This window comes from Nomascus leucogenys, chromosome 3, assembly GCF_006542625.1.
Source record: "Nomascus leucogenys isolate Asia chromosome 3, Asia_NLE_v1, whole genome shotgun sequence".
NCBI classification, from domain to species: domain Eukaryota; kingdom Metazoa; phylum Chordata; class Mammalia; order Primates; family Hylobatidae; genus Nomascus; species Nomascus leucogenys.
Window position 1 is genome coordinate 113,679,620 of NC_044383.1, and position 21,755 is coordinate 113,701,374.

At 38.4% G+C, this 21,755-nt stretch overlaps 1 pseudogene; it reads right to left on the reverse strand.

Annotated features, from left to right (window-relative positions):
• Nucleotides 1-1,181: 1,181 nt before the first annotated feature.
• LOC100593607 lies at nucleotides 1,182-1,751 on the reverse strand (annotated as a pseudogene).
• Between the last annotated feature and the right edge of the window lie 20,004 nt (nucleotides 1,752-21,755).

Sequence of the window (21,755 nt, forward strand, 5' to 3'; positions counted from 1 at the left end):
CTTATGCACTTTCAGCTTTGAAAGTAAGGACACAGCTTTGAGTCTCTCTGACCGCAGACCGACTTGTAATTTAACCTACCAGAGGCTGGGTGTGTATCAAAACACAGTGGCTTTACTCAGAGCTTTTAAACAGCTACAAAAGTGAAAAAGCTGAGGATGGAGTGGAAAAAGAGAAAGGATACTTTGTTTTAGGGACCTGTTTCGTTTATTTATTTTTTTGTATCCATTGATCACAGGACATCAGTGGCTGCTTCAGGGACCTGGGTTAGTAGTCTCCAGGGTTTACTTTACTCCGTAACTAGGGCAAACCTGACAGTCTGGAGTAGAGCAAGAAAAATATGTAATACAGTCAACTAGATTGTTTAAAAAGCCACCTTTCTGTTATTCTTATGGGGTTGAGCAAATTGTTTCTCTATATGAGTATAAAATTTATCACCCATGTTCAAGACTTTAAAGCAGAGTTGAAGGCAACCTGAGAATCACTCAGTATTCTTTCTTCCCTTATGTTTTATATGTGGTACTGAATTATTAGTGATGGCTCACTGTGCTTCCAGTGAGGGCAGAGGGTGTTGGGCTCCCCCTAAACAGGGAGAAAAAAGAACAACAAGGATATATATTTTTTTCATGCTGCCTACTGGTTTTGAATGTTTTAGGCTATTTAATTGGAAGAAGAAGGAATTGTTAGAGTTACTTTAAAACTCTACAATTGCTTGATTAACAAGGAGGAGAAAAACTATTGGATAAAACATAGAGTTATTTAAATAAGGTTTAGCAATTCAGCAACGTCTATCAAAATCTTTATTATTTTCATGTTTAAAAAATACTTTAGACTGGGCGTAGTGGCTCAGGCCTGTAATCCCAGAACTTGGGAGGCCGAGGCGAGCAGATCCCCTAAGGTTAGGAGTTCGAGACAAGCCTGACCAACATGGAGAAACCCCCTCTATACTAAAAATACAAAAATTAGCTGGGCATGGTGGCACACGCCTGTAATCCCAGCTACTCAGGAGGCTGAGGCAGGATAATTGCTTGAACCCAGGAGGCGGAGGTTGCGGTGGGCTGAGATCGCATCATTGCACTCCAGCCTGGGAAACGAGAGCGAAGCTCTGTCTCAAAATAAATAAATAAATAAATAACCAAACAAACCAACAAACAAACAAAAAAACAAAGCAAAACAAAAAAACTTTATATGGTAAAAAGACAGCAAAAATAGATTTTTGTTCAAAGAAGGAAAGATATACTGCCACTGTCGCGGTTCTGTAGATGATTTTAGTCTCTGGCTCCTCAACTGTGCACTGAAGTGTAGGTTGATTTCAACCATGGCTTCTCCAGCTTCAGTCATTTATCAAAGCTAAAACCATAGTTTAAAGATACGTGAAAAAACAGAGCGAGTGGAAATTAAGCTTGATTATGGTCTTTCATGTGTTACTTTTGCTGTCCTTGATTGTGTATTTCTGTTGGATCAAACACTCCTGTTACTGCTTGGCACCATAATGAATCAATATATATATTCCAAGTGGCAAGAGGTAAGTTGAGAAGGAAGATGAACCAGTGCAACAAAATGTGCATAATACAGTGACAATAGTATGGCCAATCAATCTTGGAATTACCCACGTGTTTAATTTTGAGCAACATGGTCTAGCATTAATGTAATCACACTCTAAATCAGACAATGTAATTATGAAGACTGAGAGAAAAATGAGCCTGCAACTGAGGAGAAAGAAGACAAAGACCATGTCTTCTTCCTCTACCTATCAAAAGCTTTAAAATGCTTATTTACTCAGAAATCCTATTCCTGATAATATTTCAAAAGAAAACAGTAGAAAAGGCTGGGCATTGTGGCTCACACCTGTAATCCCAGCACTTTGGGAGGCTGAGGTGGGCAAAACACGAGGTCAGGAGTTCAAGACCAGCCTGACCAGCATGGTGAAACCCTGTCTCTACTAAAAATACAAAAATTGGCCGTGCGTGGTGGCTCACGCCTGTAATCCCAGCACTTTGGGTGGCGGAGGCAGGCGGATCAGGAGGTCAGGAGATTGAGACCATCCTGGCAAACACTGTGAAACCCCGTCTCTACTAAAAATACAAAAAAAAAATTAGCCAGGTGTGGTGGCAGGTGCCTGTAGTCCCAGCTACTCGGGAGGCTGAGGCAGGAGAATGGCATGAACCCTGGGGGGCGGAGCTTGCAGTGAGCAGAGATCACGCCGCTGCATTCCAGCCTGGGCAACAAAGCAAGACTCCGTCTCAAAAAAAAGCAAAAAAACCACAAAAATTAGCCGGGTATGCTGGAACGCGCCTGTAGTTCCAGCTACTTGGGAGGCTGAGGCAGGAGAATCGCTTGAACTGGGGAGGTGGAGGACGCAATGAGCTGAGACCATGCCATTGCACTCCAAGCCTGGGTGACAGAGTGAGACTCCATCTCAAAAAAAAAAGAAAATATGTTATTTACCAAGATGTCATCTATCATATAACATGAAATATAACACAATCATTAAAATACTGCTGTTAAAGTGATATTAAACTAATAACATGGGGTAATGTTAAGAAAAAAAGTGAGACATAAAATTATGTGTATGTTGTATGTTGAAAGCTGTGAAAAACCAACATAATACATAAAATGTAAGAAAATATACAAAAATGCTAATCCAGATATAGGTAATATTGAATTTTCTCAACTTTTTTGTAGGTTTTGTAAGGACAATTAAAATTTTAAAATAAGAAGCATAATTATCCCTGCTGAAAGTAAGAGAAGAGATTTTCCTTCTCTTCTTTTTATCAGAGAATTTATTCTAGAAAGCTTGTAATTTTAAACATAATTATCCTCAGTATCTGTGAGTGGTTGGTTCCAGGCCCCCCATGACCCCCGGGATACCAAAATCCAAAGATGCTCAAGTTTATTCTATAAAATGGCATAGTATATGCATGTAACTTACACACATCCTCCTATAGACTTTAAAGCATCTCTAGATTACTTATAATACCTAATACAATGTCTACATATCACTTCTTTGCATGGACTGAATGTAGTACTTGGTATATGGCAAACTGAAGTTTTGCTTTTTGAAGCTTTGTGGAATGTTTTTTTTCCCCCCAAATATATTTGATCCATGGTTGATTGAATCCACAGATGAAAACTCCTGGATACAGAGGGCCCACTGTACTTTCTTGGTTCATTAAAATGTATATAAATCATTTTGAAGACTAGATAGGCCCTTTGTCAGCCCAGGAAGGTCTCTCTCAATAATCTAGGAACAATGCCATTGAAATGTACACAGCGAGGGAGATAGCATCCTTAATCTCCCAGTTTCTGTGGGAGGACAGGAATCTAACTTCAGTGGAAGCCAGGCTCCAGAACTACCTTCTGTCATAAAAATACGAGAAGTTTGTTTTTCCCCAGACAAGGTCAATTAGCTAACAGGAACGATCTCCTCAATTTCCAGGTAAAGTTAGGATGAATGATGTTTGCAAATGGGGCTGTCATGTTGTCTTACCTGAGAAATTGTTATTTATCTTGAAAACATGTATGTAATGAGTTGTATCTGCTGGGCGATATAAGGGGGTACGATTACTTTCTGCTTTTGGACTCTCTTAATGGATTACCTGTGATGCACCTCACATTCTGGCTTAATGTTTATTCAATAAAAAAAGTGCTTTCTTTACTACCTTTACGGAGAGAATTTCTGGGTTGGGAGAAGATTATCGTTCTAATTATATTTATAATCAAATAAGTTCACATTGATATAATGAGCTTTATTGTGTTTACAATGGGAAATATACTTTATAATTATTGCCTTTTTTCCTAGTTGATGATTTCTTTACCTTTTCATTGGCAATAACTATCACCACTTTATTGGTTTATTCTACTCTAAGCTGTAAGCTCCCTTCCACTTCCAATTCTTTTGACGTACAGACTGTCTGTTCCATTTTCTTCTCAGCTTCACAACATAGTTTTTAAGTCCGGGAAACACGTCTGTACTACCTTGTACAACTAGGAACCCTGCTAGTGTCCCATATAAGTCAACTGAAAGCCTTCCCTATTTTCTTTCTTTTTTTTGAGATGGAGTCTCGCAGTTGTCGCCCTAGCTGGAGTGCAATGGCGTGATCTTGGCTCACTGCAACCTCCGCCTCCCTGGTTCCAGCAATTCTCCTGTCTCAGCCTCCTGAGTAGCTGAGATTACAGGTGCACGCCACTATGCCTGGCTAATTTTTGTATATTTAGTAGAGACGGAGTTTCACCATGTTGGCCAGGCTGGTCTCGAACTCCTGACCTCAGGTGATCCACCCGCCTCGGCCTCCCAAAGTGCTGGGATTCCCGCTGTGAGTCATTGAACCCGGCCAGCCTTCCCTATTTTCAAAACAAGGACTTCATCACTAGTTCTAGTTAGCCCTTCCTTTGGTTTCTGCTTTCTGGTTTTAAACTATTCCTTTTTTTTCTTTTGTTTATCCTTTAATCCTCCTTTGAGTGCTTTGAGCTGCATTTTATACTTAATGTGCATAGATTTTTTTATATAATTTAATATTCAAACTGGGACACTTTTGAGAGTGAAAAGGTGGGGTAAATAATTACCGGGAAGTTATGCTGTAACCAAGACTGTCCTAGGCAAAACTGGATGTATATAGGCAAAAGAATCTGAGGTTGGGAGTACCTTTGACTCAAAGTAGTGATTTAGTGTAATAAATCAATCAAGTGGTTATGAACTGATTGTTAACACAAAGATAGGTAGGTAAAGAGATAGATAAATGCAATATTTGGAGTATGCTTATTTTAAAACATTTTTGTTGTTTATCTGAAATTAAAATTTAACTGGAGATTCCATATCCATATTTGTTAAATCTAGTAACCCCAGATGCACGGTCATCATAAATATGTTTATTGAAACTGTTTTCCTCAAGGATGGCAACTTCTTATTCATCAGTAGGGTGAATAGCTCAGCATTTACAGTATATTATTTAAAATAAGTTAATAGGATAAACACCATAAAACTAACAAATAAGGCTTATTAATTTAAATGACTAGAAAGAAATATATTTATACCATAAAAAACATAATTTCTTATTTTTAGGGGAAAATTAAGGTAGTCTAATTAGGAATCTAAAGGATAAACATAACTTGAATGGCTAAATAAAATAAATCATATTGTCTATATCTTTAAAATTTTGTGTTTCTCTTTTCATATATCTGTTCTCATAAACATTTTGAATAGAAAATACAAAAATATTATTACTATATAAAAGTGATCTCATTACTTTTTTGGCATTCTACAATATAGTAACTTTTTCCACTACAGTCAAAAGATGCGTATTTGCCAGTAAGTCTTCTAAAATTCTCAAAATTTTCTTTCTCTTTCTCTTGGCTGTAACAGTTCACAAGTACAATGAAAGACTAGGTCAGATGGCTGGTGTTGGTGACTCACTTCCTCCCTCTTTCGGTAGTTTAGCTAGACACCCATCTGAGTCAGCTTAACCAAAGAACAAACAAGCAGATACAGTGCCTGAGTTCTGGGGCTCCCCCTTTGTCACAAGGCTGTTTTCAGTGTCCCATGGCATTGTTAAAGAAAGCTCTCCTTGTTACATTGTCAAAATGAAGTAGCCTACCCCTCTTACTCTATCAATATGTAGAGTGTTAGTACCAGGTGAGGCATTCCTAGAACTCCTTCCAGGAAGCGTCTGGATCCCCCTTCTTCAGCATGTCTCTCTGCAAGATAACACAAGCCAATGGGATGGTATGTGCTTTGCTGTTTTCACTGCCGATATATTTGCTATATTCCCCAGGACACCTACTTTACTTTTATGCCTCTGATTGCTAATTTTGTGTGTGTGTTTGTGTCTGTGCTCTCATTACATGACATATACTGTCTGAATTAGGGGAAGATGGCAGTGGTGTAATTTCGGACCAGAGCTGCCTTTTAATTGGACTTTTATGAGACACAAAGGGCTTTTTACCCCATGTCCAGACTGAAATCAAAAAATTCAGTCACTTCATTACAATAATTTGTAAGTCATTCTTCTTTTCATTCTGAAAAATCTCCCTTTGCACTTTATAACATTTCAGAAAGTAGAACTGTTTTTGTTTGTTTATTTGTTTGTTTTTGAGATGGAGTCTTGCTCAGTAGCCCAGGCTGGAATGCAGTGGCATGATCTTGACTCACTGCAACCTCTGCCTCCCGGGTCCTGGTTCAAGTAATTCTCCTGCTTCAGCCTACCGAGTAGCTGGGATTACAGACGCATGCCACTATGCCCAGCTAATTTTTTGTATTTTTTAGTAGAGATGGGGTTTCACCATGTTGGCCAGGCTGGTCTTGAACTCCTGACCTCGGGATCTGCCCGCCTCGGCCTCCTAAAATCCTGGGATTATAGGTGTGAGCCACCAGGCCTGGCCCAGAAAGTTGAACTGTTAAGGAAAAACATACGTATTCATCTAAAATAGATATATATTTTTTACTTAATAATATATATATTTTGAGATAGGGTCTCACTTTGTCACCCAGGCTGGAGTGCAGTGGCATGATCACAGCTCATTGCAGCCTTGACCTACCAGGCTCAAGCGATCCTTTCATCTCAGCTTCCTGAGTAGCTGGGACTATATATAGGTGCATGTTCCCATACCCGGCTAAGTTAAAAAAAATTTTTTTTTTCTAGAGACAGGGTCTCTCTGTGTTGCCCAGGCTGATCTAAAATTCCTGGGCTGAAGCAATCCTCCCACCTGGGCCTTTCAAAGTGCTGGGATTACAGGTGTGATCCACTATGCTTGACCAAGGAAAATAATATGTATTTCCCTCTTAAAATGAATTCAAGAGATTTTTTGTTGTTGTTGTTGGAGTCTCACTCTATCACCCAGGCTGGAGTGCAGTGGTGTGATCTCGGCTCACCGCAACCTCTGTCTCCTGGGTTCAAGTGATTCTCCTGCCTCAGCCTCCCAAGCAGCTGGGATTACAGGCACATGCCACTACGCCCGGCTAATTTTTTTTTTTTTTTTTTTTTTGAGACAGAGTTTTGCTCTTATTGCCCAGGCTAGAGTGTAATGGCGAAATCTCAGCTCACTGCAACCTCTGCCTCCTGGGTTCAAGCGATTCTCCTGCCTCAGCCTCCCGAGTAGCTGGGATTGCAGGCCTGTGCCACCACATCTGGCTAATTTTGTATTTTTAATGGAGATGGGGTTTCTGCATGTTGGTCAGGCTGGTCTTGAACTCCCGACCTCACATGATCCGCTTGCCTCGGCCTCCCAAAGTGCTGGGATTACAGGTGTGAGCCACTGTGCCCGGCCTAATTTTTGGTATTTTTAGTAGAGATGGGGTTTCACCATGTTAGCCAGGATGGTCTCGATCCCCAAGGTGCTGGGATTACAGGCATGAGCCACCGAGCCTGGCCTATGATTTGAATAATTATGGAATCTTTGTTAAATAAGCATGAACATTTTAGAATGTAAATTTCAGAGTTAGAAAAGAAATATTAGGTAAGTGAACATATTTACTGGTTTTGTAAATTATTTCAGGATGACCTGGGTTACAGGTGCTTGCTTAAGGCACATATGTGAAATAAAACTTAAGGAATAGCCCTCAATGGTTTATGAATCTCCTATCCTTCCCCTTTCCTCTTTGGAATGGGTTGAGTACTTTTATGGTGAAAGTCTTATTCCTTGCTCTTTTCCTTCATATGACAAATTAATATCCTGAGCATAATACTAAAAAAAAGCAAACCAAACCTGTTTATTCTCTTCTCTGGCAGTTTGACATGTCTGTGTAGTACCGTCTGCCAAGTTAAGCTATAAATCCTCTTTGTTGATTTTACTGAGAGCTGTAAGTAAATGATACTTCTATATTTGGGGGATAATTTTATTTTGCTTTAAAATATTGAAATAAACAGAAAATCACCCAACAGACACTATCTTCTATCATTTTTCCTGTAGTTTAAGGCATTTTAAAATCAAATGTTGTTTTCGAATATGTTCTGCAGAAACACTTGGATTTTCCCCACTTGCCTTTACATACTTTGCTGTGTGTGATCAGGGCTGGGACATTGCAAATTATATTTCCTTGGCTCTTTTGGTACTGGCAGAAGATCAGAAGAATAAAGGAAAAGAGAAGCTTCTGGTTTCTAGCATATACCAGTGGGAAATGCTGGTAGTTGTTGTTATGGCATTGGAAGTCAGATGATTTCACACTTTTTTTTTTTTTTTTTTTTTTTTTTGAGACAGAGTCTTGCTCTCGCCCAGGCTGGAGTGCAATGGCGCGATCTCGGCTCACTGCAAGCTCTGCGTCCTGGGTTCATGCCATTTTCCTGCCTCAGCCTCTCAAGCAGCTGGGACTACAGGCGCCCGCTACCACGCCTGGCTAATTTTTTTGTATTTTTAGTAGAGACGGGGTTTCACCACGTTAGCCAGGATGGTCTCGATCTCCTGACCTCGTGATCTGCCCGCCTCGGCCTCTAAAAGTGCTGGGATTACAGGTGTGAGCCACTGCACCGGCCGATTTCACACTTTCAAATTGAAGCAGAACTTTTCCATGTGAATGATTCTTACTCCGTGTTCCAGAATCAGCCAACAGTGCAGCATCAGGTGTGTGTTCCAGGCCAGGATCATTAGCAGTTTCTAATCTCTAGGTATTATTTCCACTTCCTTCTTGCTCCCGTCTCCCATCATCATTTTGTTCTTCTAGATATTTTAGTACCTTTGTTTCCAATTTCCTGTTGTTATGTGTTTAAATTATTAGTGTTTCTCTGTTTTCCTAACTGGACTTTGACTGATAAAAGTACTGATAAAAAGCCACTAGAAATCCTACACTACAAATAGAACATATGTCTTTGACACCAGAAGAAAGAGGCACCTCAAAAATGATGCTCCTTTTCTAAGAAGGTATAGCGTTTCACAAAAGAATGAGGAACTACATTCATGTTTCTGAAATGAAAATGGGAGTGGTGTGTCATATTTTAAGCTTATCACGACTTCCTGGAACGTAAATTTTACTTGAAAATTTGTATTTAAAGGACAATATTTCTTTCAATCTTAAAATTTTGGGGGCAGATGATTTTACTAGTGAATTCTACCAAAGATTTAAAGAAAAGTTGATAATTTTACTAGTTTAAAATCCTTTACAAACTCTTCAAAAAATAGGAGGGGGGAACACTTCACATCTCATTCTGTGAGGTCAATATTACTCTCATAACAAAGCCAGACAAAGACATCACAAAAAATAAAACTAGAGACAGTACATATATATTCATATATATGTAAAAAATTTCAACAAAACATTATCAAACTGAAGCCATCAACATATACAAAGGATTATGCCATAACCAAGTGGGATTTATCACAGGAATGCAACATTGGTTTAATACATGAAATCATTCCATGTAATACACTGTATCAGTAGAATAAAAGACAAAATTAACATGATCACCTCAACAGATGCAAAAAAATATTTTGGTAAAATCCAACCCCCTTTTATGTTTAAAATACTCAACTAACTAGAAATACAAGGAAACATTTTCAAACTGATAAAGATCCATGAAAAACCTACAGTAAACTTCATAACTAATGGTGGAAGACTGAATTCTTCCCCCTAATATTAGGAATAAGACAAGGATATCCACTCTTGCTACTTCTATTCAACTTTGTGCTGGATGTTGTATGTCAATTAGTGCAGAAAGTGAAGAAAAGGTACCCAGATTAGATGGAAACTAGTAAAACTCTATTTGCAGATGTCATATTCTTGTATGTAAAAGATCTTAAGGAACCCTGCACAGAAAAATATTAGCACAAATGAGTTAATTCAGCAAGACTGCAGGCGACAAAGTCAATATACAAAATACATTGTAATATGAAATCAAGAAAAATATTCAGTTTATAATAGCATCAGCAAATTAAATACTTAGGATTTTCTTTTCTTTTCTTTTCTTTCTTTTTCTTTTCTTTTTTTTTTTTTTTTTTTTTTTTTGAGAGCATCACTCTGTCGCCCAAGCTCGAATGCAGTGGTGCAATCTTGGCTGACTGCAACCTCTGCCTCCTGGGTTCAAGCGATTCTCGTGCCTCGGCTTCCTCAGTAGCTGAGATTACTGGCACCCACCACCATGCCTAGCTAACTTTTGTGTTTTTAGTAGAGATGGGATTTCACCACATTGGCCAGGCTGGTCTCGAACTCCTGACCTCAAGTGATCTGCCCACCTCAGCCTCCCAAAGTGCTGGGATGACAGGCGTAAGCCACCACACCCAGCCAGATCAATTACTTTTTATCAGTGATTCTGGGGATATTGTGTATCCACATCCAAAATCATGTAGTTAGACCTGTACCTCACAGCATATGCAAAATTAACTAAAAATGGATCATAGGCCTAAATATAAGAGCTAAAACAACGAAATGCTTATAAGAAAGTATAGAAGTTATTCTTTATGACCTTGCTTTAGGAAATGGATTTTTTAAGATATGATATTAAATGCACAAGTGATAAAAGGAAAAAAAAAACATCAATTGCACTGCATCATAATTAAAAACTTTTTTTTAATTTTTTTTTTGAGATGGAGTCTTGCTCTGTCGCCCAGGCTGGAGTACAGTGACCCAATATTGGCTCACTGCAAGCTCCGCCTCCCAGGTTCACGCCATTTTCCTGCCTCAGCCTCCCAAGTAGCTGGGACTACAGGTGTCCACCACCATGCCCAGCTAATTTTTTGTATTTTAAGTAGAGATGGGGTTTCACTGTGTTAGCCAGGATGGTCTCGATCTCCTGACCTGGTGATCCACCCGCCTCGACCTCCCAACATAATTAAAAACTTTTGTGCTTCAAAGGACACAATAAAGAAAATGAAAAGAGAGCATACAGAATGAGAGAGAATATTTGCAAATTATATATCTGATATGGGATTTATGTCCAGCATATAAAATTTAAAAAGATAGGTTGGGCATGATGGCTCATGCCTGTATTCCCAGCACTTTGTTAGGCTGAGGCGGGCGGACATCAAGACAGGAGTTCGAGACCAGCCTGGCCAGCATGGTGAAACCCCATCTCTACTAAAAATACAAAAAATTAGCCAGGCATGGTGGTGCATGCCTGTAGTCCCAGCTACTCGGGAGGCTGAGGCAGGAGAATTGCTTGAGCCTGGCAGGCGGAGGTTGCAGTGAGCCAGGATAGCACCACTGTACTCCAGCCTGGGTGACAGAGCAAGAATGTGCCTCAAAAAAAAAAAAAAAAAAATTAAAAAAACAGACTTAAAGTACTAACATATCAATAATTACTTTAAATGTAAATGATGTAGTTACACCAATTAAAAGAGATTGGCAGTGTGGGTTTAAAAAATGAGCCAAGTTTATGTTGTCTACAACAAACTAACTTCAAATACAACAATGTAAGTAGGTTGAAAGTAAACAGATGGAAAAAGGTATGTACACATTAATTTAAAAAGAGCAGAAGTGGATATATTAATATGAGATAAACTAGAAGTCAGAGAAAAGAAAGTTACCAAGCACAAAGGGAGATTATATAATGATAAAAGGGTCAATACACAAAGGAGACATAGAAACTGACTTCAAAATACATGAAGCAAAAATTGATAGAACCTAATCCAAAATTATATTTGAGGATGTTAACACCACTCTCTCAACAGTTGATAGCAGGACTAGATAGAAGATCATCAAGGATATAGAAGACAGAACTACACAACCAATGAACAGGATCTAATAGAAATACACAGAACACTATACATCAAAAAGGAGAATACACATTCTTTTCAAGTGCTCATGAAACTTTCGTTGATATAGATTATATCCCAAGAAACTAGAAGAAAAATTAGCAAAATTGGCCCAAAGCAAATTGAAGAAATGAAATAATAAAGAGCAGAGATCATTGGAATTGAGAACAGAAAGTAGAGAAAATCAATGAAACAAAAAGCTGGTTATTTGAAAAGATCAACGAAATGAATAAACCTCTAGCAAGACTGATGAATATTAAAAAATAGACACAAATTAGCAGTATAAAAAACAAAACACGCAACATCTTTACACATTATGCAGTTGTTAAAATGGTATAAAGGAAGCACTATAAACAGCTCTGCATATACAAATACAGCAATTTAGATGAAATGGACCAAATCCTCTGAAAAGTCAAACTACCAAACATCCAACCTGAACATCATGATCTAATTAACCTAACAATTCCAAAAAAATTGAATCTATACTCTAAAAATATTTTTAAAAGACATCTCCAGGTTTATATTATTTCACTGGAGAATACTACCAAATATTTAAGTAAGAATTAGTATTAATTCCAATTCTACATAATCTCTTTGAGAAAACAGAAGTGGAGGAAACACTTCCCAACTCTTTTTTTTTTTTTTTGAGACAGGGTCTCACTCTGTTGCCCAGGCTGTAGTGCAGCGGCACGATTTGGGCTCACTACACCCTCTGCCTTCTGAGCTCAAGCAATCCTCCCATTTCAGCCTCCCAAGTAGCTGGGAATACAGGTGTGCCCCACCATGCCCGGCCAATTTTTGTATTTTTTTGTAGACATGGGGTTTTGCCATGTTGCCCAGGCTGGTCTCAAAGTCCTGGGCTCAAGAAATCCTCCTGCCTTAGCCTCCCAAGGTGCTGGGATTACAGGCATGAGCACTGCTTTCTGCCCCAACTCATTTTATGAGGCCAGTAGTATCCTAATGCCAAAACTACATAGCACAAAGAAGGAAAACAACCAACTGATCATTATCTCTCAACTTCTCAAGAATTTAGACACAATAATCCTCAACTACATACTAGCACACTGAATCTAGTGGTGTGTGTATATATATATATGATATTTTATACATATTAATATATAATAAATATATATGTAAAATGACCAAGAAGGATTTGTTCCAGAAATACAAGGCTGATTCAATATTAAAAGTTAATAAATATATCTATAAGATAATAACAAAAGATACATTTATATCACTATGTGTCCAGAATTGGCTCCTTCTGGTGGGTTCTTGGTCTCGCTGACTTCAAGAATGAAGCTGCGGACTCTTGCGGTGAGTGTTACAGTTCTTAAAGATGGTATGTCCAGAGTTTGTTCCTTCAGATGTTCAGATGTGTCTGGAGTTTCTTCCTTCTGGTGGGTTTGTGGTCTCGCTTGACTTCAGGACTGAAGCCGCAGGCCTTTGCAGCGAGTGTTACAGCTCTTAAAGATGGTGCGTCCGGAGTTGTTTGTTCCTCATGGTGGGTTCATGGTCTCCCTGACTTCAGGAGTGAAGCCGCAGACCTTAGCAGTGAGAGTTACAGCTTATAAAGGTGGTGTAGACCCAAACAGGGAGCAGCAGCAAGATTTATTGTGAAGAACGAAAGAACACAGTTTCCACAGCATGGAAGGTGACCCAACCAGGTTGTGGCTGCTGGCTCTGTGGCCAGCTTTTATTTACTTATTCGGCCCCGCCCACGTCCTGCTGATTGGTCCATTTTACAGAGTGCTGATTGGTCCGTTTTTACAGAGTGCTGATTGGTGTGTTTACAAACCTTTAGCTAGACACAGAGCACTGATTGGTGCGTTTTTACAGAGTGCTGGTTGGTGCGTTTACAAACCTTTAGCTAGACAAAGAGTGCTGATTGGTGCGTTTTTACAGAGTGCTGATTGGTGCATTTACAAACCTTTGGCTAGGCACAGAGTGCTGATTGGTGTGTTTACAATCCTTTAGCTAGACAGAAAAGTTCTCCAAGTCCCCACCCCATCCAGAAGCCCAGCCAACTTCACCTCTCAACTAGAGCCCTAGAAAATAAGCCTGGGTACTAAAGATTATTCAAAGAAATAATGGCTGAAAACTTCCCAAAGTTAGTGAAAGAAATAAACCTACCAGTTCAAAATATAGAGTGAAACTGAAACAAGATAAACTTATTAAAGAAATCTATGCCAAGACATATAATGAAACTTCTAAGAGCTAAATAAAAACAAAACAAAATGAAATAAAATCTTAGAACACACTGTAGAGAAGCACTACATTATCTATGGAGGGAAATTATTAAAGTGATTTTTTTATCTGAACCTATGAAAGCAAGGAGAAAGTGGTACAATGGTGTTCTGGTTTTAACCTCAGTAAAAATATCCACTGGAAGGAAGTAGAAGTAAAGACATTCTCAGATGAAAGTAACCTAAGAAAGTTTCTTGCCAGAAGAACTACCCTTAAAAAATGTCTAAAAGGGGCCAGGCGCGGTGGCTCACAGCTGTAATCCCAGCACTTTGGGAGGCTGAGGCGGGCAGATCACAAGGTCAGGATATCGAGACCATCCTGGCTAACACGGTGAAACTGGGTCTCTACTAAAAATTCAAAAAATTAGCCAGGTGTGGTAGTGGGTGCCTGTAGTCCCAGCTACTCGGGAGGCTGAGGCAGGAGAATGGAGTGAACCCGGGAGGCGGAGCTTGCAGTGAGCCGAAATCGCGCCACTGCACTCCAGCCTGGGGGACAGGGGGAGACTCCATCTCAAAAAAAAAAAAAAAAAAAAAATAGAAAAGAAAAAAAGTCTAAAAGTATATTCTCTAAGGAGAAAGGAAACAATAACAGAAGGAGGCTGGGATTTCAGGAGGAAGGAATTTAAAAAGGAAATGGGTAAAAAATAGGGGTAAAAATAATAGACTATATTTTTGTCTCATGAGTTTTTAAACCGTGTTTGAAGTTGAAATGAGAATTATAACATCATCTGATATGGTGCTTAAAATATGTAGAGAAAATATTGAAGACATTTATATTTAAAAGCATGGTGAGTAAAAGGATCTAAATAAAGCTATGGTTCCTACATTTCCCTCAAAGTGATAAGATGTTGATACTAGTAGACTGTAACATGCAATGTCTGAACACTGTAATGAGAGCATCCATTAAAAACTATACAAAGAGATACATTGAGAAACACTCTCGATAAACCAAAGTAGTGTTCTAAAATATTTGAAGAGAATAAGAAATGGGAAAAAGAGGAATAAGAATGAGAAAAAAAAATGAAACTCAACCTAAACTTCACAACTTAAAGAAATTAACTCAAAATGGATCATAGATATAAGTGTAAAATATGAAACTATAAAACTTTTAGAATATAATATAGGAGAAAATCTTTGGGACCTAGGGCAAGGTGAAAGGTTCTCAGACTTGACACTAGAAACATGATTCATAAGTGAAAAAAATTAATAAATTGGACTTCATTAAATTAAAACCTTTTCCCCACAAAACACTCTGTGAAGAGATTGAAAAGACAAACTACGGGCTGGGCAAGGTGGCTCACGCCTGTAATCCCAGCACTTTGGGAGGCTGAGGCGGGCGGATCACCAGCTTAGGAGATTGAGACCATCCTGGCTAACACGGTGAAACCCCATCTCTACTAAAAATACAAAAAATTAGCCGGGCGTGGTGGTGGGTGCCTGTAGTCCTAGCTACTCAGGAGGCTGAGGCAGGAGAATGGCGTGAACCTGGGGGGCAGAGCTTGCAGTGAGTGGAGATTGCGCCACTACACTCCAGCCTGGGCGACAGAGCGAGATTCTGTCTCAAAAAAAAAAAAAAAAAAAAAAAAAAAAAAAAAAAAAAGAAAAGAAAAGACAGACTACAGATTGGAATAAAATAACTGCAGGTCACATATCTGACAAAGGCCTTCTATCAAGAATCTATAAAGAACTCTCAAAGCTCAACATTAAAAAAAAATCCCGTTTGAAAATTGGCAAAAGAAATGTAAAAGCATTTTGTCAAAAATGACACATGAATTGCATGCAAATGAGCACATTTAAAGATGTTCAACATCATTAGCCATTAGAAAATGCAAATTAAAACCACAATGAGATAATACTATATATCTCTCAGAACATCTAAAACACAAAATAATTATATAGTTGGCCCTCCATATGCGAGATTTCTCATTTTATGTAAAGGACTTGAACATCAGTGGATATGGTATCAGTCAGAGGATGAGTCCTGGAACCAATCTTCTGTGAATAGGAAAGGCAGACTATAATAACAAATATTAGTGAGGATGTGGAGAAACTGGATTTCTCACACATTGCTGTTGGGAATGGAAAATGGTGCAGTCACTCTGAAAAATAGTCTGCCAGATTTTACAAACCTAAACATGTAGTTATAGTACAACCAGGAATTATTTTTTGGGCATTTATCCCAGAGAAATTAAAACATGTTCACACAAAACATTTGAATGTTAAGAACAGTTTATATAGTAAAATACTGGAAATTACACAAATGTCTTTAAATGAGTATATGGATGAAAAAGCTCTGGTACATCCATGCAATGGAATACTAATCAGCACTAAAAAGTAATGAACTATTGACACTATGTAATGATCTGAATGAACTCCAAAGGCATTTTGGTTACTGAAAAAAGTTAATTTCAAAATATTACATACTGTATGATTCTATTCATATAATACCCTCAAAAAGACAAAACTACAGAGATGGAGAACAGATCAGTGGCTGCCAGGACACAGGAACAGGTGTAGTGGGGAAGGGGGGACACAAAGAGGTAGTAGAAGGGAATTCTTTTGTGGTGCTAAAGAAATCTGTATTTTGACTATAGTGGTGATTACACAAATTTGTACATGGAAAAGGGTGCACAGAGACACATGCACTCACACACACAATGAATGCAGATTTTTAACCACTAATATGTTAATGTTTATTTCCCAGTTTTGATTTTGTACTACAGTGATATAAGATGTCATCATCAGAGGAAGCTGAGTGAAGGTTGCATGGGACTTTTCTATTTTTACAACCTCCCATGAGTTTATTCTCAGTTCATAACAAAAAGTTTAAAAAATGTGTTTGGAATAGCCAACTCAATGAACCTAAGAAAATTTTATTTTCTTTGTTGGTGAATATTGTGTTGCTTTTATTTAAGCCTGGAAAGCATAAATTTTTATGTGCAATTGCTGATTAGAAAATTTGGCACTTCTGTGCTTGGAGAATAAAGTGGCATTAACATTGCCTCCCAAACAGTTGATTTGGGCAAGCTGCCAGAGGAGGAACAGTGTGTGCTGAGGTTGCTCATGGCACTGGCTACCGGAGAAAAAGAGCTGAAAATTGTGATGTCTTCATGTAAACTCAGAGACCCATACAGCCAGTATTTTGATAAATTATTTTGCTACTGCAGGAATCACTGTTTTAGATTACACCCCACCAGAAGTCATCAATTCCAAAAGAGCTTAAAAGTTTCTAAGTTACTCTCATTGTAAACTTTGTTTACAAGCAAGTGATTCCAATTAGTTCTACTTCCTACTAATAGCAGATAAGTATCACCTTTGCCACCCACTAAATATTCTGTTTTGTGAATAGTTACCATTTTTCTCATTTACACATTTAAAGTGTAATAATTTTAAAATTATATTTCCAACGGGAAACATATATTGTGATTTAATACAGAAAGTTTGAACCATAAATTTGATATTGGGTAAAATAGGAAAGACAATTTAAAAATTTTAGTACAATTAGAAATCTGCAAAGATTGGAGAGATGAGACTTTCCCAAAGAAACTGATGGTGAAAAACATCACAGACAATTCTCTTTACTACTGGTAGTAGGTGGATGCCATCTAAAAATAGTAGATATACTCAGAGGCATATTTAAAATAGCTTTAATATTGTGTAACTGCCAAACGTTTGATTCTTTATATCTTTCAGTGGATAAAATCCTGAAAATAATTACATAAATCTTCATTGTTTTTTGTGGGTAACATAAAAATAAACTGTTCAAACAACGAGAAAACATTGTATTAACAAAAGAAAAAAATATTCGCTAGGAATGAAAACCACAATTGAAAAGCCAAAATTACTTGATAATTAATTTAAAGTCTATTTACAACAACAACAACAACAAACCCCAGTCAAACAAAAACTTGGTAAATTCCACACTGAAGTTAAGGTCAAACTTGTGTGGAGCTTAACAATAAACTAGTAAAGGCCGGGCGCGGTGGCTCACGCCTGTTATCTCAGCACTTTGGGAGGCCGAGATGGGGCGGATCACGAGGTCAGGAGATCGAGACCATCCTGGCTAACACAGTGAAACCCTGTCTGTACTAAAAGCACAAAAAAAAAAAAAAAAAAAATTAGCCAGGCATGGTGGCGGGTGCCTGTAGTCTTGGCTACTCGGGAGGCTGAGGCAGGAGAATGGCGTGAACCCGGGAAGCGATGTTTTCAGTGAGCAGAGACCGCGCCACGGCACTCCAGCCTGGGCGACAGAGCTAGAGTCCATCTCAAAAAAATAAAAAAATATAAAATAAAAAATAAACTGGTAAAGTGAAAAAGTCATACCTATTAAATGATACCCAACGAAACAATTCTAACATTGAAGAAGGATAACCTGGAATGATTGGCTGAGAGATGAATCATAACCTTGCTATTTAGTTTACATTGGAAATAATGGACAATAATAATTTAGGAATGTAGTTATTGATCTTTGTCCACTAATTTTAAAAGGATAATTTATACTGACATAACTGGTAAAAATAATTTTTAAAGATATTTGAGATTAAAAAAATGAATGTAATAACACATATAGATGGGTGTATGCATGGAAACAAATCTGTGATGCTGACATTGGCGGGAAAGGTAGCATTTCTGTATCCTGCGTGAATCAGCAGCCCTGCAGTCACTCACTAATAGTATCTCCTCTCAAAGAGTTTGTCTCTCGGTTTTCTTGCTTTTGTTTTGTTTTGTTTTGTTTTGGGACGGAGTCTTGCTCTGTCACCCAGGCTGGAGTGCAATGGCATGATCTCAGCTCACTGCAACCTCCACCTCCCAGGGTCAAGTGATTATCCTGCCTTAGCCTCCCAAGTAGCTGGGATTACAGGCGCCTGCCACTACACCCGGCTAATTTTTGTGTTTTTAGTAAAGACTGGGTTTCACCATGTTAGTTAGGCTAGTCACGAACGTCTCTTGGTTTTCTTTGTGCTTTACTGAGCTGGAAAGAAATGCTGGATTTTGTTTAATATTAGTAGAAAAAAATTTAGATGCTTATCTTTTTAGATTAATCCATAAGGAAATGGGAGATGAGGCCAGGTGTGGTGGCTCCTGCCTGTAATCCCAGCACTTTGGGAGGCCGAGGCGGGTGGATCACTTGAGGTCAGCAGTTCAGGACCAGCCTGGCCGACACGGTGAAACCCCATCTCTACTAAAAATACAAATAATTAGCCAGATGTGGTGGCTGGCGCCTGTAATCCCAGTTACTTAGGAGGCTGAGGTGGGAGAATCGCTTGAATCTGGGAGGTGGAGGTTGCAGTGAACTGAAATCTGGCCACTGCACTCCAGCCCGGACAGAGCAAGACTCTGTCTCAAAAAAAAAAAAAGAAATGGGAGATGAGTTTGAAAACTTGCTCTTTGACATATATATTTGTTGGCTTAGGCAGAGAAAAATTCTGATCAGATTTTCAATTATTGGTATTACTCTTTTTAAAGTGGAGAACTAAAAAACTTTTCATGACAATGCCTGAAACATAGGTTAAAATGACTAATTATTGTTTTGCCTAATGGTAAACTGGTTCTCAAAGTTGGCTTATTCAGCCAAGACATTTTAAGGGTAACTGCTCTGTGAAAGTGAAATTGTGAAAGCTTTCATTGGTGAATTACATTTCACTTTTAAATCTGTGCAACAAGATTGCAACAGAATTCTGTGCAATAAGATTGCAACAGAATTAAAGTGTGAGAGCTGTGAAGAGTTTTATCAACAATAAAATTTTGAACACTTAATTCAACGACATAAAATTAAAGTCTAGGTAATTTGTTATTTTTTCTCCTTCAAAAAGGCCCTTCAACTATTGTTTTCCTAAGACAATAGAAGAGACAGCCTTATGATATTTCACATGATGCAAGTCCTTTGACCTTTTGTTATTTAATTAATAATAAAATTAATTTTAAGCCTGTTAAATATTTAACAGGATTAAAATCCTTAATTCTTCTTTAATTCTGTTAAATAACAGAATTTCTACCAGTGGTCATCTGAAATATTACAGTGTGCTATCTCTTTAGTAGTATTCTGGTCATCTTGTCTTAGTGATTATATTATAACATTTTCAAAACAACAAGAAAACAGTTTCAATTTGTATGCACATTTTTCAGTGGATTCAGGTTCTCAAAATATGCTGACACCAGAACAGAAATTACTGTACCATATATATTCAGGTCAGCTCAAGTTTTTGAAATAAGTAAATTTAGTGCAGCAAAAATTAGGCATGTGCAGCAAAAAGTCTGCACTCGTAATCCAGCTATGACTAAACGAAGAGTCAGAGAAGAAAAACTTTTTTTTTTTTTTTTTGCTGATAACAAGTAATTAAAATATTTACAAATTTAATTAATTCACTGTTCTCCTAAGCGTCCTGAGGTGATCTATGAAAACGGTTTGCTATTCACTTGACCCAGAAAACTCCATAAAATCATGCAAACCAACAGGTTCAAATCTTTGTGTTCATTTTAAGAACACTCATGAGTCTGCCCAGGCCATCAAGGGTATGCACATACAAAAAGCCACTAAATATGTCACTTTATAGAAACAGTGTTCACTATTCTGATGTTACAAGGGTGGAGTTGATAAGTGTGTCCAGGACAAACAGTGGGGTTGGACACAGGGTCAGTGGTCCAAAAAGAGTGCTGAATTTTTGCTGCACGTGCTTAAAAATCCAGAGTTATGCTGAGTGAACTTAAGGTTGTAGACAGAGATTCTCTGGTCATCGAGCATATCCAGGTGAACAAAGCACTCAGGATGCGCTGCTGGACTTACAGAGCTCATGGTCTGATTAAATCCATACATTAACTCCCCTGCCACACTGAGATGATCCTTACACAAAAGAAACAGATTGTTCCTAAACCAGAAGAGGTGGATCCACCGGAGAAAAAGAGATCCCAGAAGAAACTGAAGAAACAAAAACTTATGGTGTGAGAATAATAAAATAAAATACATACAAACAAAAGTTAAAAAAAAAAGAAATCTTATTAATTCTTTTTTTGTTTTTTGAGACACAGTTTCATTCTGCCTCCCAGGCTGGAGTGCAGTGGCACGATCTCGGCTCACAGCAACCTCCGTCTCCTGGGTTCAAGTGATTCTCATACATCAACCTTCCCAGTAGCTGGGATTACAGGTATGTGCCACCACACTTGGCTAATTTTTGTATTTTTAGTAGAGACAGGGTTTCTCCATTTTGGCCAGGCTGGTCTCGAACTCCCGACCTCAACTGATCTGCCCGCCTCTGCCTTCCAAAATGCTGAGATTACAGGGGTGAGCCACTGTGCCCGGCTGAAATCTTAATTCATTCAACGTAATCTCTGCTGGCATTTTTCTAAGTGCTTGGCATAATCAGTGAATGAAGCAGATAGAATCCTGGTTTGTTTATAAACATTTTCAAGTTAAAACCCTTCAAAGTTAAAGAATTTTCTCTTAACAATGGGCTTCTTTAGATACTATCAGAGACCTTTGATTTCTTTTCTCTCCAATTAGAGAAAACTTACTGGAAACAGTCAAGAAACACTGATTTAGATGCTGTTTAATTTCTCTAAGGACCTAGGTAGTTAATCTGAGAATCAGAAAGCTCTTAGGATGAGTGTGAAAGAAGTCAGTTGATAGAACTGGGTGACCTCCAGGGCTATCTGTCTGGCACAGATCCATCTGGAGGCATCTCCTGTTCCCACAACAGAAGGAAGTAGCCCTGTGGCAGAAAGTTTCTGTTCTCAGAGCCTGGCCTTTCTTGCTGGAAGGTAGTGGGTCAACACTGGATATTCTTGCTCTTGGGGTCCCTTTTCCTGTGCTCAATGCAGCCCATCACCCCACCTGTAGATGG